At 36.9% G+C, this 14,018-nt stretch overlaps 1 long non-coding RNA gene across 1 annotated transcript in view; it reads left to right on the forward strand.

Moving 5' to 3' along the window:
* Positions 1–2,359: 2,359 nt before the first annotated feature.
* Positions 2,360–14,018, forward strand: part of LOC124179738 — a 71,240-nt gene continuing 59,581 nt past the window's right edge. The window contains exon 1 of the long non-coding RNA XR_006870145.1: positions 2,360–2,479. This is a non-coding gene — a long non-coding RNA (uncharacterized LOC124179738). The remainder of the gene's footprint in view (positions 2,480–14,018) is intronic.

The raw sequence follows: 14,018 nt of genomic DNA on the forward strand, positions 1-14,018 counted from the left end.
AAAAAATATACAGAGATAGAAGAAAGAATACTTTAATTCGATATACACCGTAACAAAAACGTTGGAATAACAAGTAAAATGCGTTACTGCGATAAAAAAACAATTTCAATTTGTGCCAATTGGTAGAAATTTCGAAGTGCTTCCGTGATCGTTTCACTATCAGAAGTGTCAAAAGCAGTTTCTTCTCTTCCCGCAACAGCGATCCCGCGAACACGTGTAGTAACAAATTACACGTGACACTGAATCAACTCATACTCAGTGTAGATACAGGACAGGAGGATAAGTGGAGCCGATAGCCGGTTAAGCCTGGGTATGGGAACTTGCAGGCGAGGGTGCATAGAAAGACACCGTAATACAGGAACGTGCAGCATGCAGCTTACCTCTAGTTACGTGTACGTATCGGGCGCCGAGCATGCATATTCATAGTCACACGGTCATACGTTACAACGAGAAGTGTGTGGTGGCCATAGTAATATATATATATATATATATATATATATGACGGGTAGAAGCCGCGGGCCGTATAGTGATCTTAGATTAAGGTAAACGCCGGTTAAGTTAACGGCTAAAACCTCGCAGTTGCGGAGCAGCTTCGGGCATGCGCATTACTGCGGAGCAAGCCCGCGCTCGCCGCGTTGTGCTTAGCCACTCAGAAACCCGATCTTGATCTTCGATTGTTATGCTAAGTGCTCATTAAGATTGTAATGCGTTTTCACCAGCGTTCCCGGCACCCCGCAACACTCATTCCAACGGGTGACCAACCCTGCCAAAGTCAACCCTCCTATTTCCACGGTCACGGGGAACGAGGGATGCCTTGCACGAAACTTGGTGGGCGTTTGGTACTCGGGGAAAATTTACCAAACATCATAAACGTTGCGTTTCAGTGACGAACATGTAACACTGGTCTTGCAACGAAATCCTTCTTAAAAATAAATATTACAGATGTCAAGGCTTTAATGTGCCGAATCTATATCTGCTTTCCATTTTTTTTTTTTTTTTTCATTCGTCGTTCGAAATTCAGAATTTACCGTGTTTTGGTTTCGCAATTACGCTACTTTAATCTATTTACGTAGTAAACTCAGGGCATATTGCACATAGAAAGACGTGACACCCCCAAGCTCCAATCGATGATATGAAAAGAAAGAAAACTACAAAATAACTAGAATTATACTAGTAGATAGATTTTCTGACGATTTTAATGCTTCAACTTTTTTTTTTTATTAATATTTAATGTTTGATTGAAATTTATAAGAAAAAATAGCGATTTATTTAAAAAAAAACATTATACGAAAAGTATAGGTACTTATTTTTTATTACTATATTTCGATTCAAGAGCATCAAATCAATTATAATTATACATTATAATAAGAGGGAGAAAAGAAAAGTTTTTTTTTTTTATGCAGACCAGTGTAAGTGAAGGAAACAAATTGTCGATAATGTCATATAATGCCGAGTAAACGATGCTTTACAATTTGTCGTGGCAAATCGACGTGGTCAATTCATCAATGACGCATCGTATTTTCGTCGAGTCCATTTCGTACAGTGACTTGAGTTGTTACTGTCATCAAAATTATCCTCTAATTTCTAACTTTTTACACTATATTTACACCAATCACTAACACACTCAAACTACAATCACGACTAGTCCTGAAACGCCAACTAGAGGATTTTGAGCTCGTTCACAAAGTGACATAACTAACATCACTTTTTGCAACGAGCATCAGTATTCCTGTAGCACCCAATAGCGACACTTCGGTGATACGTATCATGTCGATGGAAATTCGTTAACACGTCAGTGGTTATTGGGTGCAATTATTGCAACTCACGTACCCGATAGTTGTCAATATCAAAAGACTTCTAATATATGTCCTTATAATCACTGATACGTTCAATGTAATTAAGGACAATGGTCTTTTAGCAGTATATGGTAGAAGAACATCGGGGCAGGTAGATGGTTACGACCTCGAAGCGTACATTCATTGTGACACATATGTGTGTATGTAATTGTAAAATCACTTTCCCATGAGATCTTTACTCCGATAAAACATAATAATAACTTTTGAACAATATATTCTCGCAGTTGTTACTCAACGCTAGAACGTGATTACAAATTGAATAATTATTACGTTAACTCAGGAAAGTGTGATGTACGAAGTGTAATTTTTTTCAACTTCAGACTTCATTCATCGCACTTGCATACTGATCGCTGATCAAATGTAGAAACTTACACGTGCTGACAACTGTTACGACTTTAAGGTTTTTGTGCAGTTAGTTCGTGTAACGAACATGAACAAATATCCTCCAAAGGTGACAATTTCATCTTGACGTAATTTCGATCTTACAATTTTTCCAGCAGTTCAAGATTCGAGTAGCTTCACTAATCCAGACGTCCAATCGTCATGCGTGCTTCGCAGGTGATCTCCCTGGATCTATAATGCATCTATATGTGTCGGTATTCAAGTCACTCAAAAGCCAGTCGGTGAGTATCGATTCAAATTGGTGGTAATGGAGGGTTTTAGATGTAACTCGATCGGTAAAGTGGGTGCATGACTAGGTGCGTGTAGAATGGACGTGTATAGTGACTCAACTTCACACTCTGCAATTTTCTTACCGTGAAAACACCCTCGATTACTCAAGTATGTAAGCCGCGTTTCTTTAGAGGTTTACCAAATATGCAATTGATAAATGGTGACGTACCGATACTGCAGATCTCACCGCGATTCGTGCAAATTATTTCAACTAATTGGTGACTGTACAAACCGTTTAATAATCCTGCAGTCATATTTTGTCCAATATCGAACATTATAACGAAAATCATTCTCAGAGGTATCTAATTCGTCGATAATGGACGGATTTACATGAAAGATGAATGATTCTATTAATGGCTGGGACTCAAGCACAGTATATAGATATGGATCGGCGTAGTAGATATAAGTATATAGATTTAGATAACATGCATCACAATATCGCTCTGGGGTATTATACTGGCGCGTTTTTCGATAACGACCAGGCAATCAAGATAGTATTTGCATTTGTGGGAAGTGATTTCCTGCGCAGGTGTTGCTTTTAACGCCAACCACACATATTATTCTATACATTGAATCCCCGTGTCTCTCTGTCGCACCTCACACTCACACAGACATGCATACAATTTACCGGTGCACCAAAAAGATACCCATCTGTGCACCTATGTGCTTAGTTTTAGCCGTACGCTGCAGCTTTCTGCAGTGGCTGTTATTGTGATATATAGCTTTTAAAACGCTTTTTGTGGTAAAACCATTGGACATATCCACGTGCTCTACAGAATTTTTTTCAGAGCTTATCGAGACATTGTAAACTCTTGGACATAACTTTCCTCTATCTCTAAGAGGTTAGTCAGCGTTCTAATAATTGTCTGCACCCCTTCCAACTTAGCTTACAAATATCGTTATGTATCCAAAATTATAGATCTGGATGTAACGAAGTATAGCTTAATACCCGGCCAGACGTTGCAGCTATTCATAGAAAAAAAATAATCAAAATCGGTTCAGTAGTTCTGGAGTTATAAGGACATACAATCAGCGGCACCGCTGAGTTTTATACCGGGAGAATCTCTTGAAACTTGAAAATCAACCGCGCATGCGCGAGTTTTATCGGCTGTTCGCGCAGGCTGGCCATCTCGAGTTTCAGCTGTCGGACTGTTTCTGGCGGCGATGTAGTTGATACGAATTTTCGAGGCTAGAATCTCAAATAATCGAGGCAGAGACTCGGAAAGGTTTGGGAAGCATTCGTTATTGGGTCGGAAAGTCGATTCTTCAAAGAACGTTCGGAATTTAACGCTTATGCTCTTTGAAAATTCAAACGTACAGATTTTGCGTAGGTTGGCTCGCCTGCATCGCGGACAAGAATATCGTCGCGGGAAGATTTCGCCGACCAATGAGATTGAATTATTTGGTGCATGCGCATTGTATGTATAGTTTCAAGAGATTGTCCCGGTATATTTGACGAGAAGAAAAATAGATGCTGGAAACACCCGTCAGGCTTATTGTTGGTAAAACTGATACACGTGATTCGTTTGGTTCGTGACGTAAACCCAAACGATTTTCGTTATCATCATTGCTTGTTTATTTATTTTACAGACAAATTCTAGTACAATTGCAGTTGACGAATATAATATAATCATAACGATCCAAAAAGAAGATGAAGTTGTAATATTTCTGCAGATACACAAAGTAATGCGAAACATAGAACGATGCTGTTTAAACGACTAGGCACATTATTCGAGTATCGCTATTTTACTTTGTCATTGTATAACATGGACACAATTTCTCGAATAATTATACACACACGGAAACGAGAATGAGCGAGCCGGTGATTTAGGATCAGCTCGTTATTACTCATTAGGTACTTGAGTTCTTACAGAAGAACCATTAAAATAATCACTCCAGTCACGCTCTTGTGCTCTTAGATTTGAAGAATTTATATAACTCTATTATGGCGCGGTCTAACGCGTTAGTCGGGTCTCTCTCACCCGCATTCTCGATGTAGAAATCAGAGGCAGAAGTAGAAGCTTAACAAGCTAACAATACGTCCACCTCTATACGTATATCATATACATATATACAACATATATTATAACTCTGCAAGTTTCGCAGTTTCATTTCTGTTGTATTTTTATAACTTAAAATATTCCTATAATAATTACGATTATGATAATGATCACCGCGTATGGTTACGTCTTAGCACAAATTCTGATGATGTATATATATATTTCGTTGAAATAAAAAAAAAAGAAAGAGGAAGAAAGAAAGAGAAAAACAAAAACAAATAGAAAATTCATGCTGCGATACGTGTGTAAATTGTAAATGGAATAGTAGGATAAAAGTACAACCTTCGAACTTTTTTTAAGGAAAATAATTTACTCCAACAAGACGATCGCGTGTCACGACTATACGCTTTGCAACTAAATTATACCAAAAGTTTCCGTGAATATGATGTTGGTGTTTTTTCTCCATTCCTTGTTTTTTTTTTTCTCTTCTTCTGTTAATTTTACAAATTATTATTCTCTCTTTCGCCACTTTCGTTTGTATCTGCAAGTCTGGCGCTTCCAATATGTGTACCTATACACACCTACGCGTGTATTCTTATTACGCGTGCGAGTATTTTCGCCGTCTGATTGTGGTAACTCATGAATTATATATGTTTATTTTAAAGGCCCCGTGCACCGTGATCACGGCCCGTGAAAAGTAGGAAAGAATTTATTCGCACCCGCGGGCTTTAACCTGATGGTGTACCTACCTGATCATATTATTATACAGTATGAGAAGCAAACAGTGGATTCATTAATAAGCAGTGATATTATTAGTGTTAAAAGGAACACAGCGCACACGGGGGGAAAAAAAAAGACTAGACAAAAAAGAACGAAGCTGGGTCTCTGATGTGAGGATTAATTATAGCCATCGCCGCTCTTATTTCTTAATTACTACTAGATTACAATGAAATTTCTATTTCGCATATTTATATCCTGTGTTTGTATAGCGGGTTTCCAATTTATTGTTCCGATATAGATAAAACAGATTGCAAAGAATCAGGCATTCGTACGTTTAGAATTAATGTTATAGACGATCACAAGCAAATAACGTATTAAATGAAAAATATCTGCGTATAAGTGAAAATACTCGATTCAAATATCACGTTTATTCGAGTTTTAGAATACACCTGAATAATTACTCAAGAACAGTTTTGGGTACAACGAATTCATTGATCGGTTTTATTGATAAAATTTTGTAGGCAAATGTATTGATTCTTCTTCCTCAGTCTTCGAATCCGTAACACTAGACCTTAAATTTAAGAAAATTTCTTTGTTTTAATAAATTACAGACTGGCGAGTATTTGGCAGTTCAACTTTGAATAAATTCTTTTGGCTTCAAAAATGTGCGAAAAAAATTACATGAAAGATTTAGAAAATTCAACAAAGTCAAATGAGGGAAAGAAAAATTTTTAGCTACATTTTTTGACATTTTCGTATATTTTTTACGGATACGTCGGGCCGGAAGTGGAATTTTAGAACCATGACGCATTGAGTCATTAAACTCTGGCCGTTTTTCTGAAAGCTTGACTTTTCTCGTTCCTTCTCTTCTCTTCTTTTCATTATGCTGCTCGCACGTGAAGTTGAGAATCTCCGTTATTCGCCAACCTAAAAACTCAAGAGTCGTTTAATAGGCCAAATTTATTCTCTCCAAAAGAGAAGAAAATTGTGTAAATATCTACGTTTATCCGCGTGGCACTCTCTAAATTATAATTGCAAACAAATCGAAAATATTCTTCAGTTTATAAAATATTTTATAGATTTATAGAATAGATCAGTTTTTGGGTTCAAGAATTTTTCTGTTATTTACTAAAATTGTCCAAAATGAATTCATAATATTTTCAATTTCAAATTTCGAATTAAAATTATTTGAATAAAATGTTGAAAATTTATGAATTTGGAATTAAAAATTTTGAAGTAAGACTTTCATTCGATTTCTGCTTCCTAACCATTTGATGTCAACGTCAATTTTGAATGTACGTATCAGAAATACTCTGAGAAAAACGGCTTGTTTAAATTCGATAGAATTTGTTAAAATATAGCAAGTTTTGACATAGTTATTAAGTGGAACAAATATTCATTTTATTTTGAATCATATCTTGTTGACCCCTTTTTATTTCATATAAACGAATCAGTTTTTGTTTCAACAATACAACTCATAAACTATAATACGTATATTTATTCCAACAAATTAAATGTTCTAGAAGACAAATCCATTCAGTTAAATTTCAATAATATTTGTTCATATCAACTAAAACCCTACAAAAAATATTGCTTTCACATGCAAAAATGTGGTTTCTTGAATTTTGTGAAATCAAACCAAATTTTGATTATTTGCATTATACGATTACTTTAGATTGAATCGGGGGACTTGAAAAAAGTATTTCTTTTTTTTATCTTACAATAAACAATCTTTTCCTTGAATCATATTTCAGTCTAGTGAAAAACAACTGAGAAGAAAAAAGGTTAAAAATAGTTTAATCGCATCCATTACGCCTATTCACTTACTTAAAATCCCGAGCTAACAATAAGCCAACGAACCGTACAAATTACACACACGTATATATTCCGAAAAAAATTCTTACGGATTTATTTGAAACAAAGAGATTTCATTCCAAAACGAAACTATCAGACTATTTACTTGGCATGAACGCTACAATTTTATTTATATAACGCAAGCATGTTTTACGCATTTTTTAATACGTATTTTCCGTGAACAAAGTACCCGTTTCTACGACGGTGTATCGAGTCTGCAAACGCGCATGCGCGGAGTACAGAAAATACCTTTTCTACACTGCGCGCATGCGCAGTCGCAAATAAATCTGACATTACGCGATTCTAACCTCAACTTCGAGCTTCGTGAAAGAATGCCTAACATATTCTTGTTATATAAAGAATCGTGTGCAATAAAGATGCAACGTTCCTTTCGCCTCGCATATTCTCAATATACGTGTTCGGCTCACTTACGACTCATATCGCAAACTTACGCTCGGCCGGAAAAGACCGAGCTTTTTTACTTGTTACGTAATAACACTATTAATTCGATCGAAAATTGTTTCTAGCCAATAAATTTTTACTCGAAGCAAGCAATTTTTCTAACAAGTTCATACTGAAATAGATCTTTTTCCTGGGCGTACCGCGAGTCAAGATTTGAGGTTATAAAGAGCCAGGCAACGTCGCGTTTGAGACAATGGCTAGGTGTTGGAAACCCGAGCGAAGGAAATACCGTAGCCGTATTTCAGATACTTGCGGTTGCAGCACGGAGCTGTGTTAAGTCCTCGACAGTGTCGCAAGGTTGGCAAAGCATTGTCTGACAGCTTAGCGGTTATTTTACACCCTGTTGACTTGGTAAGCCCCCGTGTGCAGGGACTCTCGCCAAGTTTACCGCTGTTTCTATGCTAATTACCCGCCTCTTCTACAACTTAAGGCGTGACAGCCTCACCTCCGCTCTTCTGAATCTTACGTAGGTACAACACGAGAGTTGGACTCTCTTTTCTACCCCCTTAAATCTTGGCTCCCATTGCTGGTAAGTGACTTTTTCCCTTGTTTTATTACATTCGCATTTACGCAGTTCGTTAGGACTTTTACTGTGTGAAAAATAGTATATTGTGTAACAAGGAAGAAAACTCGGTCTTTTCGGGCCGAGCGTAAGTTTGCAATATGAGTCGTAGGTGAGACGAAGACAAATATTGCAAATACGCGAGGCGAAAAAATCGTTGTCTCCTTGTTGCGCGCGATTCATTACATAACGCGAGTATGTTACGCGGTTTTTCACCAACCACGAAAATGAGGTTAGGGTCGAGTAATGTCAGATTTGTTCGCAACGGCGCATGCGCGCAGTGCAGGACGGACGAGTTTCAACTCCTAGGACTTTAAAGCAGACTTTTCAGTACTCTGCGCATGCGCATTGACGGTTTAGTTGGATCTACTTCTAAAGTTGAAAACTGTTCACCCGGACAAATTCCACATAACTAACAATAAGTTAATAATGTTTCGACAATCTAATTATTTTCTGAGTCTCAATCTTTCAACCTGATGAAAAACGTTAGCAAACCTTTATAATGATTCAAGGTGCTTGTATAACATCATTTTTTTTTTTTTTTTCTTTGTTTTCGATAGCAAGAATCAGAAAGCAAGAAACCTGTTGAAAATTGAATAAATTGTGTTGTAATTTGAGTTATTCTCTTCAACATTAGTAAGTTTCCAACAAAAGGAAAAAAGATAAAAAAAAAGTAGACACAGATTGAAAGAATATTGCTAATTTTTACTTTTGCTGAATATCAGTAAAGTTTACTTGCAGTAAGTTTGAAAAACTAAATATTCTTGAATAACAAATTTGCGAATCGACTGATTATTGAATTATACGCACGAATTACAATCACCGACATATATTTCGTCTCCATCGTGCCGACGTCTAAAATCCTAGAAAATAATTTGAAGAAACTCTCGCACAGAAACAGGATAATATCAATGATGACAGAAGAAATGATTAAGCTGTCGTCTCGTCATTGTCGCGAATGAAATTTCGACTGGTATTATTACAGGTATGAAATTAGTATAACAAAAAGCGTGAATCAAGCGTAATTTCGGAACAATTCGTCATCGCGGTATTTATGTTCTCTACATACCTATACAAATATAAAAGTTTAAAAAGAAAAGGTTTGACTTTGTCGAGGAGCGCGGAGGTTGTAATTTTAATTGCAATTTGTTTCTTTCGTCGTTCGAATTGCGTTTCGCGCGTCTCTGACAATTACGTAAACGTGTTTTGGGTCATCATATCTGTTTAATTTTTCCCCTTGCCAAATAAGCACTAACTTGTATACTTATTTTCTTGGAACGTTTCAGTTTTCGAAAGGCGATTAAACCAATTATTGTACCGTACGTATATATTTATATATATATATATATATATATATACGCGAGTCATACGCGTGTAACGTGGAATTGGGAGAGAAATGGAAGGTGGAAATCAGTTACGTAAATTAATTGGTTATACTTGCGGTAGAAGAGCGCAATAATACGCTTGCCGCGCTATCTTGCGCTATCTTGCGGTCTGCGATGCTTCCTAAAATGATAATTAACGAGTTATTAAGGAGCATGGAATGAGAGGTAAGGCCAGCCTCGACACTCTCGGCTTATTATCGCGCCGCGATGCGTTGCTGCGTCGTTTCACACGAGCGATCCAGCGGACGCTTTACAAAAGGTGCGTTACCGAGGACAAGCACGGCTATCATACATTCTACCAGCTGCGATAATTCCTCATGTTGGTTAGATCGTTGAGGAGAAATTTTTCAACGATGCGCATCGAGATACGCCTCGGCGTCTGTCCGTTCTTTTGAAAGAAACAAAAAAAATTGTTCATAAACAACGATCGCAAAAGTGTTGTTGAAAATAAGAAAATAACGAAGGACTGTAAGGAAAACACGCTAAAGAGAAAAAATTAAACATCTCGCCAGTTTGCGTGACTAAAAACAGGATGCAATTACCCGGCTCAAGTGTTATTGCTAAAACAAAAACTTATATATATATATATGTAAGTATGTGTATAGCCTATACGTGCACGGTATAACACTTTATCATTATTTGGTTCTCATTTATTATATTACGTACATGTATTTATAATACGTAAAACATATAAATAAGTAAAATGGGTACGTAAAATTATTCAAGATTCGTGATTTCCTCGCTTTTTTTTCTTCTATTTCGACACGCTTGCTTTGAACATTTTAGTCCGGTATTTTTTCGCTTCTACTTTTTATTTTTTCACGACATTTGTCAAGATTTTTTGCCGAACAAGCGTCAGTGAAAATTTCACATACACATGATAATACAATAATCGTTACAATTTCATCGAGAGATGAGAAAAATTTGCGGAAAACGAGTCATTACAATACATTTCAGAAGATTGAGATATAGTATTTGTTACTTTTATATTCTTGTTGAAAATCTCACTTTTCACAATGACCATACATCGAATTATATTTTTGCATCGTTTTTTCTTTTCAACACCTTGAAAATTCTTAAAGTGAAGAATCCAATTTTCACGTAATACTTTTTAATTCTGAACAGATCAGGGATTGGAATTAATAATCTCTAAGGTTGAAGAATGTAGACAGTGGATGAAAAACATATATAATTTACAATCGTGTTATTATTATATATTCAAATTGACGGAAAAATCAAAATCACCAAGGACAATTAATCAAGAACCTCAAGTTTATAATTCTGAGAAAAAGAAAGAATAAAAAATAAATTTAAACGTTCTAAAAACAAGAAACAAAAATATATGTTGAATCAAGAGATCCCGTATATTGGTTATGAAAAATTTCGTGGTAATAAAGTTGATTATTAAAGATTAATTAGGAACGCGAGCTATTATACACGTATATAACTATTTTACGTTTGATAAAACGTGCAAATAAATGAGTAAATAAATGAGTAAATAAATATGTGAATATCAGAAGACGGGGCTTAATTTATGAGCCTAATAATTATCTCGGCTGTACAATGTACAATGGATATATGCATGTGTAATACGTTTACACATATTCATAGCATATATGTGATAATGAGGAAGATATCAGAGCGGTGTAATAACGAACGGAAGAACGAGTAGTGCTGTATTTATCTTGTCTGCGAGGAATAGAGAAGGGGGAGGGAAAAAAAAAATAAAATAAAAATAAAATACAAGAGTTAATATACGCAGCCGACGCCCGAAGGCACCTGTGTGATTTATAATTTATTGACTCAAAAATGACCGCCAACCTTTTGATCTATGAATCAACGCTTACCCCCCTCCCCCCCTCGCTCTTCTTCAAAAAAAAAAAAAAAAAATTAAAAGAAGACAATTAGAAGGAACAAAGTTTTATTACGCCGGTTGTCAACGTACGATTTTGGAAAATCATTTTCAGTCTCAATGATTCTTGAATTTACTTTTAGCCTGTCAGGTATGCGTAAATGATGAAATTCAATTTTATAAGTGTAATTATTACGATGTTACATTGTCATTTAATCGCGCATAGGTGTAAAAAAAAATCAATTTCTTCAACTTTGGTGGTAAAATTTGGACTGTGGTTTAATTTTGGCTGCGAGAAATTTGATAGACGCTTAATTGAGAGCCACTGCTGAGGGTAATCAGCGTTATATGAAGTCTTCTGGTTATCGTTAGCGAAGATGATTCTTGGATAACAGACGCTCTTTATGTTGTATCGTTACACAGCCGCAGACACGTCCGGCTTAAATTTTATACTCCACTCCGCGTATAAACTGAAAGAATAATAATATATGAAATAAATATATAATACGAGAGTATGAAAGAATGAGAATAAAAATATGAGGCATGGGATGAGAAGAAGCCTGCACCTTTACAACATGTGAAAGCGTCCATTATACAGTCTCTTTGCGAAATATGGTTACACCTGTACAGCCGGGTGAAAATATGAACGCCGAACGAATGTTGCGTGTCATCCTGCTTTTTCACTTTGTTCTTTTATTTACGTGATTTGGATCTTTTCTTTTTTTCTCCGACTTACTCTCACCGTTTGAATTCGCATTCATCAAATCCCTAATGTGTGTTTTGTACGCATGTAAATATAGCGTTTATGCACGTATTTTCGAAACTCGCTTTAGTTAATTTTGCTGAATTAGAAAATGCGATGAAATGTTAACGAATTCGTCTCTTTTTTAATAGAAAAATGAATGAGCTGCTAATCATTCATGCAGCTTGCAAAGTGGATACCAAAATTTGTTTTCTATGCCATCAGGAATTTAGATGTGAAATTACTTTCAAATCGTTACGAGGAAAAGTTTGCGACAAATATATTGATTTTTGAAGAATTTACCAATGTTTGATTTAATTTTAACCAATATATAGGAAGTTATTTAGTCAAAACAGCCGGGGAAACATTTTTTTTTTTTTTTGTGTGACTTCATTACGGCAGTCAAAATTTCATGTCAATTTAAAAAGCTTGCATTCAGGTTGAAGTATCTTCTTAATATGAAATAAGTATTTATTTAGTATTTCAACGAAGTTTCATGAATTCATAACGTTTTAAACTAACTATACGTTCAAATTTTGACAAGTACTCATCCGAATTTCAGAGTTTTTCACAAGGCTTGCAGAATAACTTATAATCACGGTCCTGAAAGCATAATTCCAAAATGGTTTCTGGTATTCTTCAGTAACACCCATCGCCAAGAGAGCAAAAAACTGAAACTCTTTAGAATGATACCCTATAAACAATGCCTTGAGACTCCTTTTTGACATCGGAAAGTCGACGAAGACATCCTTTTGGCGAAAAGACGTGTTTTCGCGGTCAAGAAATTTGTTATAAGACGTGTTTCAAACGTCTTTCAGTTCTGTGCCTGCGAGCAGTTTCAAGGGAGCTTCAACTATGGAAGGTAGAGGCAAGGAAAAGTATATCATGTAGGTTTTCAACTGAAAAAGTGATTCAACAAGTGACCGGAATAGCGCTCATAAGCAATAACGGAAACAATCTGATCGGCGCTTAGCAATCAGATTTCAATTGGATTGAATGCGATTGGCGCTTTAGGGAACTTTTACTGCGGCAACGCCATCTTAATTCCCTTCTATACATTACGGTCACTTTCTATACACGGAGATAGTCCTCCTTACCTCTACCTTCCATATGTCTAAATTTCATTGGAGTGAAAACTGCGCAACTTGCAAGATGACGTGAATATTCACTTTTTGAGTGTGAATATTTCCACTCCAAACGCCTGGAGTGAATCAAATCGCTCTGAATTTGACTCGACGGTAGTGAATACTCACTGGATTTGGAATTGCGTATTTTTCATTCGATTGTATTGAACTCTCACTCCAAGAGATCAAGAGGAAACACTTGGAACCGACGAAAGTGCAACGGTTGCGAAGCGATCGGCTGCACGTCTCGACGTGGAATAAAGAACGGTACCTTTACAGATTGCACAGTGAAACCAACGATATATACACCGGAGTAAGGTGTTGTGGGCATGGGGGTCTTTTTCCGCAAACATGAATACCCAGGCAATCTCGCAACCCTCGTGATATCCTGTTTCGCATTCTTCCGCACGGCATGGATAACGTTTAGCTTTCGCCGTCCGCGATCGTGACCGTTCGTCTCGTGCCCCGGTTGCACCCCCAAATGATATCTCGCGGCCCCGAAGAAGACGGCTAAGCCAGACCTCGCATCACGTATAAGGCGCTCCCTGCAGCAGCACGTGATTGCACGTCTCCGGCTGGACCATGATGGCCGCTGAAGATGCGGGGATTGGTCAGCGGATAATGATACGGTCCCCCTCTTTGGACCAGCGGAGTACCGCCACTGTGCCGTGGCTATCATTACCCCCGACTCCTTTTTTACTTGATCCAGCATTTAATTTCAGCCGGTCATCCCCCGCCCTTTCGCCCTTCTCTACGACTCTTTCTCTCTCTCTCTCTCTCTCTCTGTTG

This window comes from Neodiprion fabricii, chromosome 4 (genome assembly GCF_021155785.1).
Source record: "Neodiprion fabricii isolate iyNeoFabr1 chromosome 4, iyNeoFabr1.1, whole genome shotgun sequence".
NCBI classification, from domain to species: domain Eukaryota; kingdom Metazoa; phylum Arthropoda; class Insecta; order Hymenoptera; family Diprionidae; genus Neodiprion; species Neodiprion fabricii.